Here is an 8,493-nt window from a genome sequence, read left to right as displayed (position 1 = left end):
TACTGCTTTCTACACAGCTCAACAGTCTGCCTCATCCATAGTCATTTGCTCCTGAATCCCCAGCTCCTTTCTGCAGGCAGCTTTTGCAGAGATGTTTGATTGAAAATACAGTCAATGATGGGCTTTTGTTGCTACCCCCAGTCAGTAGAGGTATATCCTTGGTCCTTTGGCTATCAGCTAGGGACAGCTCCATATTTGATGAAACTTGCATCTTTTTAAATGTCCCCAACGTCTTACTTCCTATTTTATTTCTGGCATTCCATAGTAAAATGCTGAATTTTATTTCCATCAGTAGTAATGGTGCTCCAAGAACAGACTAAACATTTTTGTGACTGTGTATGATTACTATACTTGCTAGTTTTATTCATGGATGCACTCTTGCAGGAATTACCATAACCAATAACCATATCTGACTGAATGATCTACATTTAATCAAGTAATGACAACTAATTTCTGTCTAGTGTTAGCTTTGAACTTCCATCAGTCTATAAAACATAATGAAGCATTTGTGATCTCATTCTGATGGGGAGAAACTCCAGATCAAAAGAAACTCTTTTATGTTTCCTTCACTTTACTATTTACAGTTTTATTTCTATAGGCTGTGGCCCACCAGATGAGGATGCTTAATTAACAGTTAGTGAGCTGTTTTAATTTCAGTGAAATCGTGAAACAGCTTACTTCAAAGATGCCAGATGTATTATGTTTACAGCCAAACTAGCACCTTTGATCTATTTTTAGTGAAGATCCTCAAAAAATGTATGCACATTTGCTAGAGACTTAAGAATAGGCTGAGATAAAATTAAAAGGAGTGACAGTTATCAAGTTTGCTTCTGCACTCTGCTTTGAGCCAAACCCCATTGACTCCATTTTACTGGAGAGTGAAGGTACTCTTTCTTGCCTACTGACTATGGTCAGTGATACTTGAACAAAGCAATATCATTCCTAACAGCCTCCTATTTCTTTCTGAGTGAGAATGGTGCAGAGGAAGTACGCTCCGCACATAGACAAGATATATAAACAGCAACAGCAAGTTCAGGAAAAGTGTAAACAGAAACATCAAATGGAACATTGTAAGTCTGGCCATTACAAGTGCCACTTCTTTACTCACTGGATGAAAAACCATCACCAGGTAAAATGGTAAGACAGTCAGAGCTATATAGAAACTTTTTCCATTGAGTGGAATTGATCCAATGATCAACACTCCCCATGGGGGTAGCCTGAAAACCACTTTAGAAAAGTAGCAGAATATTGCCATGTTTATTTGTTCTGAATTGTACGCCTAATTTATTCACTGTTGACTTTTCAAAGCTAATTGCTGCCCTGTTATTCCCTCCAGTTAATCAAAGGCTCAGCTTCCCTCTTATTCATCTATGATTTTGAAAACATACTACTAGATTACTATCAAAAATTCAACTGGTGTAAAAACTAGAAGTCACTCACTTCCCCCAGTTATTTATGCTGCATGGGTACTGCTTGAAAACACAGTAACTATATAGAAAGGGCCAGCAGAAATACACCCCTGTCAGTAAAGGAAAGGACTTCCCTCCTCAGACACAAGAAGGATTTTGAATTATTTGCTGTATTGCAGGAGTGAAATCTCACTCAGAAATGCAAGAAAAGCAGTTCCTTGGTCAATCTGACATTTATGTCATTCCAGATGTTTTTTCCCTAGCCCTTTCTGGCTTACTCCCTGATTTTCCACTGTATGTCAAAATATTTGACACTGAGTCCCCTCAAGGAGGCCAGGAGGAATGTAAAAGCCCTTCTGTGGTGACTGACAGTTTTAGCCCTTCACCTTAGACTGTTTGTGACAATTTATGCTCACTAATGTACTACTGCTGCTGCAGCTTCAGTAGGATTAATAACACAAAGCTTGCTGCTTCTTACTAAAAGACTCACTCCAGGCTGTCCCAGGCTATCTGCTGGAAACAATCTCCAAAGGAGGTTTTCTCCCAAGATTTCTCCCAGAAAACCAATTGCTTGCATGCTCCATTCTATCAGATCAGGTTTCAGTAACTCAGGCTCATCAGCTGCAACTTTTCTCTATTGCCAGAGACCAGATAAAAAAATTCAAGGGACATGTTACTCAGTTACAGATTGCTACAGGAGGACAATCCCAGCTGTGATGAACAGCTATGATACACGGGAAGGCATAGAGCTAGAAAGTTGCTTGTGCTCCTCATCTAATAAAAATGTTTTGTAGGGAAAACTGTAAATAAGAGAGCATATGGCACAAACTATACCATAAGTGCTAAACAAATCTTAAATTGTAAACATCCTCTTGGGTTAGAGCTATTTAGCAACTTTCTGCTGTCTCTGGCATAAGCTGGTGGCTCCAGTAAATGTTATTTTACTAAGAGTTTGTTTTGTTTAGAAGATTTATGTAAGAAAAGTGACTCGGTTACTGTGAGAGGTTCCTTGGCAGTGGCATTTCTTGAATGTCCCCATGTGCAGGAGGAACAGTTTCTGTCCCAAAAGGCTTTGGGGAAATGGGTGATTATGTGACAGCAGAAGATGCTTCAGCTCCAGCTCTGCTGGAAATAGTTAGCAGGAACTTGTCTTCAAGATGAAACTCATCTGTGAGTCAAATATGACTTTCTATGGACATGGATTCTGTCCTCCTGTGCAGAAGAACCTTTCTCAAATCTTTTAAGCTTTTGCCAATTAACTGCAAATCTTATTTCTAACATATGTGGAGTTCCCAGATGGACTCAATCAAATAAAGGCATTCTGAGAGTGTTTTTGGAGTACTCTTGATGGATTAAGTGTATCCTATGGGAAGCAGGATCATTACCTGCACTGGGAATTATATCTAAATACATTCAATTTTCAGCAAAATTATAATTAAAATTTCTATGCTCAGGGAACCTTTATCTGTGGAATCTTTTCAGATCATTTGATATTAGCAGCATCTCTCTAATAAACAACATAAACCAGCTCCTGTTGATGTTCTCACTGACTTGAATGATTTAATTTTATGTTTAGAGCACTTTTTTCTTTTTTAAACTATTACCTTTAGTGAATAAAAATTTCATGCATGGCAAAATATCTCTGCATAATGTTCTGAAAATAAAAGACACTTGCTCCCTTGAGAAAAAAAACTTTAGAGCAGAAGGAATCCCTTTAAGAGTTTTGTAGCCTGCAAAAATAGAAAGAAATCCATGAAGTGGAAAAAAAAGTAGTGTGAAAAAAATCTTATTAAAAAATCCCTTAAATCTTTAGACACTTAAAAACATGGTCCTTCAACAGACATTAATAACCTTAAATGTGCTGAGTCCTCTGTTATGGAGTACAAAGTTAATTTCACTAAAGAGATAGTAAATAATTAAAAAGAAATGTAAGACTATGAGAAAAAAAATGAAAATTTCACATAGTTCATAGTATTCATTAATAATTACTGACAGAATGGTGTATGACATTACCATGAGAATCTTGTCAAGGCAAGACTGCGATCTATTCTTCACTTTGGTTCAAATGTTCATATCACTTCTGTCTTCTGTATTTGACTTTTTTAATTTACTGGTGCTTTAGTTCTAGGAGGTTGAATCCCAAAAGCCACAACCTGCAGTGAAATACATCTTGGGGGTATCATACTTAGAACAGATGCTCTCAAGTCCTTGGTGGTGAAATCCTAAGAGGGAGGTCCACCCTTGACCATGTCTGGACACAGAGCTCCTTCCTCAGGGCCCTATGACTGGGAGCCACCAACTGGTACCAACCAGTGCAAAAGCATCCTTAGAAGCAGCTGGAGATGTAAAGGCAGGCTCTGACACAGCTTTTCGCTATCTGACAGGAGTTCACCCCCTCTTACACACATCTGGTGTGTATTTATGTGCTCTAGAATGTGGAAAAATAAAAGTTAAACATATGGACTTAACCCATTTCACCTAAAGAGGTGAAAAGTAGGTGTTTAGGTATTATCAAGTCTGTAGCTGGCAGTCATATAGACACTGTGTAAATCTCCCTGAAGCGGAGGCAGCTGGCTGGAAAGGCATCCTCTGAGAGCAGCCAGCAGCCAACAGACACCAGACCCCGAGGGGGCAGCACAAGGAGGAGGACTCTCACAGATACACAACATGTCCATGGTGAAGCTAGTAACACCCTGGCCTCATTCGTGTTCTTTCAATGCACAAGTGCGAAAAGGTCCAGGAAAAAGCCTGGGCACAGCTTCTTACACGCAGTGTGTGTTTCAGGCTTCGCTGGGCGCTGCGCAGTGCGCTGTCAGTTCAGGAATCGCCTCACTAAATTGTGTTTTGGGTAATGTCACCTTTAGTGAGACAAACTTGGGTTGTCAACCAATTGTCCTATTTTAGCTCCAGATCTGGTTTATCCAAGTAAACCCAGGACTAAGTTTAGGAGAAGCATTTTTGATTTTTACAGGTCCCAGAAAGCCACCAGTATCATAACATATATCATATTGGAAGATACTGTGATGATCCCCAACACTGGATACAATTCTGAAGCTACTTTGGAAGGTGACACTTACGATGACCCATGCTCACCATAGGTACAGGGCCTATCTGTGCTGTGGACTGACACTGAGCTGTGTCTGCTTACAGCAGTGTATTTATCCATCTGTCTAAATCACTGGTTTATTATCAGTGGTTGATTCTACTTTAAGAGGTGCTTAAAGGCAGACGGTTTTACTTCATAAATCAATTTAGCATAAAGATGGATGTGCTTTATACAGAGGTGGAGTTTGTGCCTTCTTTTCTTTCTTACTCATATTAACAGGAATGTGTATGCAAATTTCCTATCCCCCAGCAGCTATGATAAATTCCTCTTGGGCACTTGGGTTCCTTCCAGCTTGATTTAGAAGTTCAAAAGACCCGTAAATATATCTATTCTCCCCCTTCCAAAAAAAAACCAGCTAGGGTAAGGAAAGTTGACTGCTGGGTTAAAAGCTTTAACCCCATGTTAGCAGTTTTTGAAGGTGGTGTGGTTTCAATGACATAGGGCTGTGTTCCTTCATCCACTTGTATGGGGGCTGCTGATCAATAAGCCAGAAAAATGTAAATAACAGATATGAAAAAGACAAAACACAGACCAATGATTTAATACATTATGGCATTCTATATAAGGCTTCAGTTGAGATGAATTGTCTCCAATTACAATGATCAGCCCCAAACAATCACCTGGTGTCCCTATATACTCCCCAGGCCTTCAGCAACCCTCTTTCCTGTTGGGGGAGGCTGATGAGATGTTCTCCTACAGAACTTCTGCACTTCAGCTGGGTGAGTACTTGTCCTGGGCAGATGTTCTGGGTGTCTCTCTGAGAAGTAGCATGTAAATAAGGCTGTTATAATGTGTTGTGAGTGCCGTGCTTAGTAGGATCAATATGTTTGAACAAAGTTGATTCATTGTAGAATGATGTTGGGGTTGTTTCTGTCTTTCTGGCTAGAAATGGATGTGCTTAATCCTGCAGTTTCTAGTAGTTGGTTTAATGGAGCTGCTGTTGCACATGGATGGGAGCTTTGAGTCTCATTTCATTCCTTCTCCAAGAGCAGCTGGTGAGAGTTAGGCATGTTGCAGAGTATTTCCGCCTTGTCTTATGCCATGTCCACTGTGAAGGGGCAGGTAGAACCACACCATGGCCTTGTGAGGCACATCTTTAGCTTTCTTTCATACTGTTGCAATACAACAGGTAGGTAATTCTCAATGGCAGGTAATCAGGCTTGCCCTACTGAATCGGTAGCAGGTGAGTTGAAACACTGGCATGTAGGTACATTGAGGTAATTATGCTCACCACTGGCAGTATTTCCATTCAGTGAGCTGGTAATAAAAATATCTCCCACAATCTTGAAAAGATAGGGGAAGCAGTCAGTGAAGAGCTACAAAATAACTAATCCATTGACTCTGCAGTAGCAGCATTTCCACGCCTGCCACTGAGAGAATAAAACAAGTTTGAATTTACCTTGTTCTCCTTTAAATTAATTTCTCAGCAAGAAGCTCTATTATAGGAAAGAATTCCCACTGTTTTGGCATGGCTGCTATATTACTTGTTTGTTCTGGAAGTATCATTTTGGCAACAAAAGAAAGGAGAAGTGTAATCTTTGGAGAAAGAGGAACTTAAAGGGAAGGGGAGTGATCTAAAATGTTGTGTTTTGGTGAAAGGAGGCTTTGTCCTAAATGACAATTTGCATCACGAGAAGTTCACTTTTTTTGGTAAGTAATGCATGCCTTCTACTGACTTCCTGTGAAGGTGTCCAAGCATGATATTTAATTCTCCCCCACAACATGGGGATTGTGTAGGAATGACCTGGCATTACCTATCCCAGGTATAGGAAAAAATGAGTTAAAAAGTGGGTTTCCAGCCCTGCTCTGTGCCTCCCACTGTGTCCAGCAGCAATGGTGTCTCAGTGAGGGTGCAGCTGTGACCATGGAGGCTGGGAGAGCACAGGGAGAGGTGCAGAACTGTCAGCATGTGCCAGGGCAGCCCCAGGAGAGGGGAGGTTACGGGAGGCAGGACGTGCCCTTGCAGTGCAGGGGCAGGCATGAAGCAAGGAAGAGGCAAAGTGATACAGAAGAGAACAAAAGTGCAATTCAACTCTGTGCCTCCACTTGTATTTTCCCAGTCTGCTTTTTCGCATCTAACCAGTTAAAAAATGCTTTGGGAGACAAATATTCTCATGTCCCCTGTGCTGTCAGTGAGTGCGGACAGGCTCTTGCAGAAGTTCTGCTGTACTGAAACCAGGATCCCATGGCAAACGGGAACTGCCTGGTGTGTCACTTAGTGTTCACTACTGGTGTTAAGTTTAATCCTGGAACAGTAGCAAAACCAGGATTCGCAGAACATGTGTAGCCTGCACAGAGCTCCTCTTTCATCCAAACTGATTTCCTCCAAACATTGCAAACTGCATGTTTGAGAGCTGCCCGGCAGACGTGTGGGTGTTGAGCAGGACTGTGCTGCAGGTCACAGCCCCACTGCTGCCCCCACAGCTGCACACTGAGGAGTTGCCCCAGTGCTCCTATTGAGCAGTGGCCAACTGGTGCTCTGCAAATGTCTGTCCCGCCGTGAAACACCAGGTAATTTGATAGTAATTTGTATTGCTGTGGAAGTGTATAGGCCAGTGATCCCCCTTTCCCCCCACAAACTACTGAACAAACTTGGGAACTTGTGTTTGAGCCTAGAACCTGTCTTTGCCTCCCCGTAAGCCTCTGGGAAGGTGTGAATATGACACTTCAGCAATACCTGAGCCCCTGATCACCCTATCTAAATGCAGAAGGTGTTTCTTTCTGTCCTTCAACCCTTGCCAAGGGCACTTGGGTGAAGACATGCTCCAGGCATGGAATATGAGGTTGCTGGAAGAGGGAGAATATGTCACTTGTGTAATGAGGGCATTGCAGGTGCAAGGCCACTACATGATGTGTGGGCAGACATGCCATGCCCCCTCCTTCCTTCTATAAATGGTTTTCTGCTTGATTAGTGGTCTGTCTTACCACTTCTGCTTCAACAGCCTAATTTAGAGCAGGGCTACAAATTTGCATTCCTACAGCCAGCTCAATGTCCTTAATTATATGTGTCTTTATATGTCTAAGGAAAATTTCAGGTTTGAAAATGGATGGAGAGAGGAAAGATTTCTATCTTTGTAGCACTATGCATTTTTTCCCATGTAGTATTTCTTGTAAAGACATCTGGGGTTGATTCTTGTTTATGGTAAAGCCGCTTTACATGAATGCAAAGGGGAGTTTGAAGCCTGAATACTAAAGCAATGTTGGGGGGACTGGCAAAAATAGGAAACCCACCAGAGTGCCAATGTCTGAGTGTAATGGCCTTGTTCTGAGATATGGTCACTGGAATCATCTCCACTCCCCCTGTCTGGGATGCTCAGGTGTACCTCTCATGGAAGTCATGTTTGTAATAGTGAAGGACACATCTCATTTATCCTGGTTTTGAGAGGGATGAAAGGGGATAACCTCCCCCAAACCACAAATCAGTAGAAATTCTTTCCTCTGAAGGAATTGTCCATTCATTGTCCATTGCATTGTTTGTTACAAGCTTCCTATTGTATCTGACCCTTTGAACAGTCCTTGATCATGCAAAAAGTATTATAAGATGTGGTTAATCAAGTCATATCATGTTCTTCTGGAAATTGTCATGTTTCCTGGATTTCCTTATAGTACCTGCACAAATACTTTTTTCTATAAATAATCCATGCAAAGGTCATCAGCCACAAACTGTTCCTGTTTCCAGAATATCTGTACTACATGTCCATTTCAATAAGCTTCTTACAAGAAAGAGTTCATCCTTGTCTAGAATAAAGAAGAAACATGACAAAGCTTAGACAGCTTTCCCCTTGCTTTTAATGCATCAACCACAGTCTTTTCCATTTCCTCTTCTAGAACAAGGCTGGAAAAGTCATCAAGGAGATACATTCATTCATTTCAAAAAGGTTGTTGAATCAGGAAATGAAATGGAAAGTTAATTAACGCTGGTTTTTACTGTGCAACATTCTGGGAGATGGCTCCTCTGCTTTGTCACCAGTTCAGTTC

This window comes from Lepidothrix coronata, unplaced genomic scaffold (genome assembly GCF_001604755.1).
Source record: "Lepidothrix coronata isolate B3197 unplaced genomic scaffold, Lepidothrix_coronata-1.0 Scaffold12, whole genome shotgun sequence".
NCBI classification, from domain to species: Eukaryota; Metazoa; Chordata; class Aves; order Passeriformes; family Pipridae; genus Lepidothrix; species Lepidothrix coronata.
The sequence above is the reverse complement of the archived record's forward strand: the minus strand, read 5'-3'. Positions refer to the sequence as shown.